This window comes from Belonocnema kinseyi, chromosome 1 (genome assembly GCF_010883055.1).
Source record: "Belonocnema kinseyi isolate 2016_QV_RU_SX_M_011 chromosome 1, B_treatae_v1, whole genome shotgun sequence".
NCBI classification, from domain to species: domain Eukaryota; kingdom Metazoa; phylum Arthropoda; class Insecta; order Hymenoptera; family Cynipidae; genus Belonocnema; species Belonocnema kinseyi.
In genome coordinates, this window is record NC_046657.1 from 59,996,488 (window position 1) to 60,006,566 (window position 10,079).

The 10,079-nt window shown below is 33.5% G+C and overlaps 1 long non-coding RNA gene across 1 annotated transcript; it reads right to left on the reverse strand.

Annotated features, from left to right (window-relative positions):
• Positions 1 to 461: 461 nt before the first annotated feature.
• On the reverse strand, positions 462 to 4,036 carry LOC117170501. The gene is made up of 2 exons (XR_004466815.1): positions 3,852 to 4,036; positions 462 to 631 (listed from the first exon to the last, which is right to left on the reverse strand). It is a non-coding gene; the product is annotated as an uncharacterized LOC117170501 (long non-coding RNA).
• Positions 4,037 to 10,079: the final 6,043 nt, after the last annotated feature.

A 10,079-nucleotide genomic window follows, 5' to 3' on the forward strand; every position in this document is an offset into this window, starting at 1 on the left:
GGGACGCACAATTTTTCATACTTCATACTTCTTCATTAATGTTTATTAACAATTTGATCTAGTTAATGTTTAAAAGGGGTGGGAAAAAACTAAAAATCAAAAAAACTTTCACAAATTTTTTATTAATTAATATTTTTCATAACTGAGGTTCGTGCTATAGCCATTTATGTGCTTCTTACAAAAAATTTTGGTTTTTGTGTTTCAGATGACGCAATTTTGAAAAATCATGGCGACCGTTTTTTAACATAGCGTCATCAGATCGCCCGGAAATTGGCCATATATTGATGAAAAATAAAAAAATTTTTTTTTTCTGTTAGTTAATAACATGCCTTACGACATACTAAAAAGTGGTAAATGTTAAATAAAAATAAATAACAAAAAAACGTCGTTGAGGAAAAGGTATTCAAAACTTTGTATAATGACAGGAAATGTAATTTTTTAAGCATTTCTTTAAATTAACCAAAAAAATTTGAGTGCATCAATGAATCATCTCGTCGTTTAAATACTAATTAATCCGAACTTGATGATGTTGGACTTTAACTTTTCTACTCTGGGGTGCTCTGCTACTTGTTGCTGCTTGCTCTTCTTCCCCCACTTATGTCCGCTCTTCGGATTAATCTCCAATTGCATTCTGCAAAAAAAAAGTTATATTAAATTATTTGATAATCGAATACTTGAATAAGATGGTAAGCAAACATGTTCAAAAATAGAGGGTAAGACACCCCCCCCCCCAAGTTTCCATTTCCAGCAAAAAAACTAACAAATGTAAAAAATACATTTTTACGTATTATTGCTCCTTTTTAAAAATTTGAATATTTACACAATTTTCCATTGTTTAAAAAATTTAATTATTCAAAAAATTATTTATTCCCAAAAAAGTAAAAAATAATCGTATTTTCTGATTCAAATGCAATATTTTGTAATTGTCTCGGGTAGTACGTTTTTCGAAAAAATTATGTATTTATTTAAACAATCAATTTCTTCTAATTTTATCAAATATCTACTGGTTCAAACCATTTTTATTTTCTCAAGCATTTATTTTTCGATAACTAAAAAAATGAAATCTTTGAAATTAAACAATTGCTTAAGAAGCAAATTTTCTTTCTCCGATCGAACCAAATAGTTGACTTGATATGAACATTAGTTCAATTATTTTGGTCTTACGATGAAGTTGGAAATAAAAAGACAATGAATAATCGAAGTATATATTTTAATTGAAATTTAAAACATTATTACATCTTGCGAAGTTTCGACCTCAATCTGTCGGTCATCCTCAGGCAAATTATACCTAATACAAAATTGTTACAAATAAGTTAGCTAATTCAAAAAAATTAACATTGCCGTAGACAAAAATTATAAAAACAAAAGTCAATTGACTTCATATACACTCTTAGAACAGCAAAATTGTGGTTCCATGAAATAACGGTTTTGATATCACTTCCGAATACATAATTTATTATATTCTGGTAACGTTGAGTTATATTAAGTATTTCTGTTTTTAAATTAATTGAATAGTAAATTTTATGGCAACCTTTGAATTTTATTGAGTAAATTACGTTTGACAAATTTTCAATTTTTTTAGAACTAAAGTTCCGTTTTCAGTTTTTTCATTAATATCCAAATAATTTAAAGGGGTTATTATTTTCTAATTCAAAAGTAAATTGTAAGGATTCTTCTATACAATTGAATGTATTAATTAATTCTTGAATTTTGACAGTGGGAACTATAGTGAAGATGTCGTCCACGTACCTTTGATAGAAAAGTCGTTTAAAAGTTATTTTGATAATGCTCTATTTTCTAATTCCTCTAAGACGAGATTGGAAGGAACTGATGATAGGGGAGATCCCATAGGACAACCTGATATTTGCTTATAAAACTTTGGTTTGAAGAGAAAACAGTATTATTAAATACTGTTCTAACAGCTATTAAAATTTTAGAATTAGATATTTTTGTTAAATTTTTGTAAACTTGTAATTTTTCTTCTATGCAATCAGCAAGCAAATCTAACGAAATGTTGTCAAACATAGAAACCATATATAAAGATAATACTGGGTGGGTGTTGGGTACATGAATATACTCAATTTTTTCTTTAAAATCCCAACTGTCCTTAACAAAAGAGTGAGTCGCACCTTAAATAAGTTTAAGAATTTTTGATAAGAATTTGGCTTAATTGTAGGTAGGTGATCCTATGGAAAACACTATTAATCTCCATTTCAGGTCAGGGTTGTGAAATTTAGGACAAGCAACACCTTAGCAACACCACTCTCATGCTTTTTTAAACGATAAGCTAAATTTTCATGTATATACCTTTTGTTTTTACATCTTGATATAATATCATTGCATTTATCTTCAATGGTTGAAACTAAGCTGGTGTTAACTTTTTTGTATAATATATTATTTTGCAGTAGGAATACCAAATTGATTACCTAAAGCCAATGTCTCTGCTATTTCATCTGCAATTGTTACATTAGATACATTTTTTAACCTTTATTTAAATCTGAATTCTCCATATTTATTTTCATCTTTCAAAAGTCTATTTTTAAGTAAATTAAATTTTTTGATGTGGACATCTCTCTGTTGCTACTTTAGTCTGTGTAGACTTGATTCTTGTGATACAAAGAAGTTATTAATTTAAATTATCAATACATTTTTTTCAATCTGTGTTTCAAATAATTAGTAAAATAACCTGGTTTATGAATTCTGTCAATTAAATTGCTGATTTCACAATTTAAAAGTTTTTTTGGTAAGTTGATTTTACTTTTTGGACTTTAGTATAAATTTTATAATGAACATTAGTTAAATTAAATTTCCTAGCACCATTCTGCATTTGAGCTGGAATCAGGGATTCCTTTTTACATCTAATGAGAAAGGTACGTTGTTCTCTTAATTGGACTACCATCCGTTGAGTGTTGATTCATTCTCCGTTGTCATGACGTGTAGTTGAACCGTATCTTATACGTATAAAATCCAAGTATCACATTTTCACAAAACGCTATAGACCAATTTTTATTCGAAATTAAACAATTGCTTAAGAAGTAAATTTACTTTCTCCGATCGATTCAAACAGTTAACTTGGTATATCATGTCTCTGAGCGTGGTTTATTCCACCTGGAGAATGCCAGATCAGATGAATGGAATATATATATATATATATATATATATATTTGTGTGTGTGTGTGTGTATATGCATGCGCATGTACATATACGTATAATATTCGTTAATATTTTCGGCGCCAGCCACGACCGTAAAATCGTCTTCAATATATAAAAAAGAAAAGATTCAGCCCGGCAAAATTTGTAAAAGAAAACTAAACACTGAAAGGATCCTGAACTGGCAATTAGAGAGGAAGAGTGAGGACAGGGATCACAGGAAAACCTCAGGACACCATGGAAAATCTCACTAAGGGATCAGAAAAATCACTGAGGAGAAACAGAGAAATCTCAGGGAGGTAGTTCTTGAAAATAACAACGGCTAAATTTATGTGAACACTCGAAATGATCAGGTAATTTATTAGTAGATATGCCGACAAGTCAACATCATAACAATGGTAGTCATCTTAATTTAAACAAAAATCCACACTCAGAACCAGGTGAAAGCAATCTTTAAACTAATCAACTCGTAACGAGGAGGAGAGGTTAGGTCGGGACCACGTGGTCGACTTCATTGCGATACAAGGAAAGACAAGGAAAAATACTTTAAAAGAAAACTGATACACACTGACTCGACCTGCGACAATATCCACAAAAAAAATGAAATAAGCGGGTCTCAAAGGGGCCAACGGGGCAATGAGTCGGGCCGGCGTCAATTCGGCAAGATCATTGCGTCGCTCGCCGATAAAATAAAATGTTACCTTGGACATGCTTCACGGTGTGCCTGGATCTCGGTACAATCAACAATATTTTCTAATAATCCGGCTTCCGACGTGAGCTTGAGCAAGGTATGATTCGACGCTCCAGATTAAGATTCGAAGTCAAAATTAGACTCAAGATTCCTCGTCCGGAAAATGAGTGACAAAGGTAAGAAATACTCGGCGTGCCTCAATCCTCGAAGATCAAGTACGTAAGTGAGAAAAAGTGACAGGTCCTGTGCAACTCGCCAAGAGCGTCAACTCGCCGGGTGCTCCTGTCTGGGTGCGTTCACAAAATCTCAAGTCGCAGCGCAACTACCGGAGAAACTCGGAACTACACAATCCCTACACAACTAAGAGTAAATTTTACAGCGAGATTCTAAATAGATTATTAAATAACTTTGCAATCAACAGTATCTCTTAGTGCTAGGTGAGTTTCTCAGGTTTCGAAAACAAAACGGCCTAGGAGTTTTAAGAACTTAAAATATGTCACATCATATCAAGTTAAAATGGAAAAAATAGAAAAAATAAAATTAATTATTATTTTTAAAATATTTTTTGAAAAGTAATTCTTTAAAAAACTTGTATTAGTTTAAACAATTAAAAAGATTAAAAATGCATGGTAAATATACAAATTGTCGATCATTTTTATTCGTATGAAAAAGTAGACGGAAATTGTTAAAAAGTAACAATAATACGAAAAAATATAGTTTGCGGATTTTTAGGTCATATTTTGGCAGATTGTACTTTTTTGGCAATTTGCGGGATATTTGTTGAAGTTCTGTACTTCCTCACAGAGTCTTTCAAATATTATACGATAACAGGAAGCTTCACTTGGACCTTATTTTTCCATTCAAGAAAAATATCTTTTCCAATTAACGTGTTGGCATGTGTGAGGAAATGTTTGATGTGCGTTAGGTGTCGCCAGTGAAATTATAAAATGTTGATACGAAAACGTTGATACAAACAGGCAGAGTGTAAATAGTATCACCCTAAATAGTATCGCTTACCGGTAGTCAAGTCAGGCCCTTGACAGGTTGCACTGATTATGCGACATAAAGCTAATTTTCTCGGCAGTCTGCTACACCTTGTTTCAAACATCTTCGTACGGACATCTGCCCACAACAGCACAAGTCTTCGAAATATGTGATTGATAGACATTCCTTCTCATATGTTTTAAGGTTTTCGAAAAACTCTTTCAAGATGATGATATTATTAGTATATTCTGTCAACTCCAGTATTGGTAGCTTTTTGTTTATATCTCTCTCCACAATATGCTAATTGATTATCAACAACATCGATTTGTTCAGTTTTTGATTGTATATTATCAGTTCTTGAGCGATTCTTCAAAACCATTCCGTAAACGGTATATCAGATTTCGTGTAGTCAATCACACACTGAACGCGACGGTTTTAACCTTCAATTTGAAACAGTTGAAGCTTTTGCAGTATTATAAACCGTACTTTTAATATTTCAGAGGTCGGACCCCTCTGAGATATTCTGACGAAGGGAAACGCACTTTCGAATTCGGGAGTGGCTGTCGATCTTTACGCTAGTAAGGCAATTCTTTCAGGAGCAGTGGCTCGTGATTATTTCAAGCACTATGTACTCCTGCTATATATGAATGTTTCTGAGTTGTTTATACTTTCATAAAAACGCTACTTTGATCAACTTTTCAGAGTGTACAATAGCTTGAGCCTTCTTTTATCGCACCACATGTTTCTCCAAGAACCAATTTTCAATTGCAAGCTCAAATGAAGCATACGAAGCTCTTGTGAAATTTTTCGGACCCATTGACTTCAATAAGCTCTTGTAGGCAACACTAGTCATGTCTGGATGAAAACTCTTACGACTGGAGAAATTTTTGTACTAACGGTCAGATTTTCTTCGCATGAATGACAATATACGCAGACATTGCCGTTTTATAAAAAAGTATATTATTAAGTAAAGCAACTAAATATCCTTCAAGTACGGTTCAATAATTAATATTTACTGTGTATCTTTACAAACCTAATACGAAGTCTTTCAAAATATTCGACATCTTTATAACTATAGAAGTCAATCTGTTTCTTGCTGAAGAACTGAATACACAACACGGCCATACAGGTCCTAGTTTAGACAGCCCTGTTAAAAAGACCCGGCATTTCCAAGCTTCTTATAGTACAACACAACCTGGTAAGATTTATTATAAAAACTTAAAGAATTTGAGGTAAATGAATCAGGTAACGCGCATGTTGCTACAGTGAGTCGTGTATGAATTTTGTAAAACAAAAATAAATTCAGGTTGGAGAACTTTCTTTGAAAAAAGTTAAATTATTTTAAGAAATGACACCAATCATTACTTTAAGAAATTACACACACTGACACACCAAATGACCAAAAAGAGGTAGATGCAGTTAAAAACGATCAGACGCGCGGACCACCTAAAAACGAGACGGCAACAAGTAACGGCGAACCGGTGAAACGCTGAAATTAAGTGAAATTGGCAAATATTTGTTAACAGTGTTGAGTTAAGAACTTTGTCCATAAATGACATGTTCATTATTCTTAAAAGTATTTCGAAATTATAGAAACGTTTGATTCTTTACTCGGCTTTCGAAAAAAAAGGGTTAAAATGGAGTTAAAGCTACAAACTTAAAAGTACATATTATCAAAGTCGTCTTCCCAGATTATATACCTGTCTCTCCCCTGGGGGCATGCTTCCTCTTTCTAATTAAACCACTGAATGTCTTTTTTTATCTAATCAATTATTCACGGTTATCTTTCAGAAATATGGCAACTTGGGTTTATTGTATTAGTTTATAAAGATCACGACCATAATGATGTGAACAATTTTAGAACAGTTACACACAAGTTTGTTTTAAACAAAGTAGAGGCTTCTCAAAGGTTTTGGATAAGGTTGATTATACGATTCTTGTCGCAAGGTTACGAACACTAGGCATTGCAAATAATATGCTTTCTTGGTTTACGAGTTATGCCAGTAATAGATTTAAAGTGATAATAATAAATGATTATTATTCGAAAGAATTTCATGCAACTTCCAGTGTGCCCCAGTGCTCTCACGTTGGCCTTTTGTTGTTTTTAGTACACATTAACGCCATGTATAAAGTGATCAAAGCGTCCATTTTTTATTGCTTGTTGATTACTTTAAACTCTACAAAGAAATACCACTCGGACGGCATTGTCTTGTAGGACGACTTGGACCATCTCCAAGCCTGGTACAGTAGGAATAGGATGCCTTTTAATGTTAAGAAATTTTCGGTAATAACCTTAACCATAAGAAGAGCGAGTTTCAACTTTAAATAAACAATTGCTGATTATGAATGGCAGAGGATCTCACAGGTGACAGCCCTGCGTATTCACCTACAAGAAAACTTATCTTGTGAAAAACGAATCACCCACGCAGTCAGCAAGGTAATTAGATCTCTGGGGTTTCTTAGACAACATCTCAAGTATGCGTCAGTTATTTGGTCTCCTCAATATACAATGACTAAAATCAGGCTGAAAAGAATAGGGAATTGTTTTCTACGTTATACAGTAAGACAACTAGAAATGCTACTGAGTATATTCTAACAGAATTAGAGTGCGATTAGATCACTGCTAAAAATTACTGAAATTAATGTTCGGTTCGACTTCGCCAATTAAAGTTTTTTCTATAATCTCCTGAAAGGCGTAATTGACTTCCGATGTTGTTAGCGAAGATTTCTCTTAATGGGCCTGCAAAAGAACTGCGTTATAAAATGCTGTTCAAAACGTCCGATCATCGAGAAAACTATGATCGCAATGTTGTAATCTCAACCTAATGGACTACAGCGTATCATAATAAATCAAATGCTCGGTATAGAACCAAGGTATAATTTATTTACATTAACGTTAAAATTTGTTGCGTCTATTATATTATGAAAGCCCTACTTAACTGAAAGTGAAGCAGTCAATGATAAGATACTTTATATTGGCTTACGCCATTTTGTGTCTTTATATTGCGTTGATTTTATTATTATAATTATTATCATTTTTACTATATAAATGGGCGACAGCCCATTGATTTCCCAAAGAAAAGCTGTGTGCGGGGTAAAAAAAACCTGCAGTAGTACACGGAATGAACTAGAACTGTAGCACTTTACAGTAGAACGTCCGATATGTAATCTTTCAATAGAAATCAATTTCATATACACTTATTCGTATGAAAAACCATACTTTTTTAGACCACCTATTTTTCTTTATTTCAAATAGTATTTTGGACAAAAAATGTAAAATAAGTTAAAAATTCGTACTGGGCTAAGTTATGTTTAATTATTGTAATATTGTAGGGTATTATAAGTCTACAGTCTAGCTTTCAATTATAAAATTGAATCTATTTCGTGTTACAGTACTGAGCGCAGAGCCCGTTGCTCCCGCCCGTAAAAAAGGGAGACCTCCGAAGAATCCCCAAAAATCCAGACCTACTCGTAGTATATCACAACCTGGTAAGATTCATTTAGAACCCCATACAGAATTCGAGTTAAATAAATCAGATAACATGCATGTTGCTATAATAAGCCATGTAAGTATTTTGTAAAAAAAATATAAAACCGGGATGGGAAACCTTCTTTAAAGAAAATTTTATTTTAATTATTTTAAGAAATGTACATGCCATGTACAAAATATGCCATTTTGAGGTTTCCTTGATTTCTTCTCTTGTTACAAGAAAAGAGAAAGCTTAAAAATCAGAACCGTGTTAATTCAAAACTATAGCGGTGGAACATGACCTTGAGATGGGTAGCCCCAGGAAATGTTAAATAATTTCTCATAGGAACAAAAATGACACAATGCGCTGGAAAACAGTACCGATCACTTTAGACTTCGTGGTACTAAAATTAATTTATATGAAAACACGACGATGAACTGGCGAAATGCTTTAATTGACTGAATGAATGAACGCAGGGATGACTTGCTAAATTTATACAGTGTCAGCACTGTCTTTATTCACGTTTCGCATCAGTTTTTGCGAAATCCAGCTGTGTGCATCTTAAAAAAGCAATGTATGTGAATGGAGCGCTTTCTTTACCACAGTATGAGCTAATTTGAGATGAAGAAGATACGGCGACATTGAGAACAAACGCAGAAAACAGGCATCTCCTATGAGAGGATCGGGATATTTGAATAAGAAGAGACATTAATATCTCGGTGGTTTGTAAGCCCAAAAACATGGCTGAAATGGATGCCCTCTTTCATGAAAATAAGTCGGAAGAGTCCGATGTCTGCACCATTAGTTGTAAGGTATATGGTGCTGCATAAGCTTTGCCTGCTTCAAATTCTAGGGCAAAACTGACGATGGATCGAAGGAGCAAATGGCCATTACATCAACTTAACAAGAAAATTGGATGGTGGACTATCTATGAAAATAGTTCGAGAGTTTGTTCACGATCTGAGGATCTACCGTCGTACACAAACAAGTCAAAACTGATGAAAATCAAACAGCGTGTTTATGAAAAAATGCTGTTCTTACCGGAAGCAAGAAGGAGAATAGCGAAGAGGGAGAGATGCGTGAAGAAGAATCAACATATTTTCGCTGTTACATTGCGCCCCTTCGACGATCTCCCTGTTTCTTTTAAAGTGACCCGAGGCCAACGAGGTGGATACTTTAAAAAAATAGGTATACAAGATTAAAAAACACTGGAGTTGAGAGAAAATAAAACACTGGAGTTGAGAGAAAATATCAATAATATTATAAGCTTTAAAGAGTTTTGCGAGAACCTTATAACATTTGAGAATAAATGTTCAGAAATCATTGCCGCATAGTTGAGAAGAGAACTTAAAAACCTCTGCGACAACTGTTATCATCGCCAGTATAAGGTCACTCATGTATTTTACATGGACCACCTGAAGATCTATGGTTTCGGTGCATTCCAACTTCAACTTGACATAAACATTTTTAAGGAGTACACATAAGAAAATTTGATGAATTTTGGACTGGACAATTATGCTAAGATTAACCTTAAGCGAGAAAAGACAACTGGATTTCTAAGGATCGTGAGCGAGCCTTAAAGCCACATTCAGGATATTGCAAGGCGTTGAAGAAGGTTTCTGCAACTAATATGCTTACCATCCTGGTTTTCTTCAACAACTTCTACATAATTTTACAGAATTTAAGAGAAAGGCATTATCTGAATTGAGTAGCAGTTCACCTGTCCACTAAAGCTGCTAAATTTTGAAATAGTTGATGAGATTTTATGAATTTAAAAGATTCCA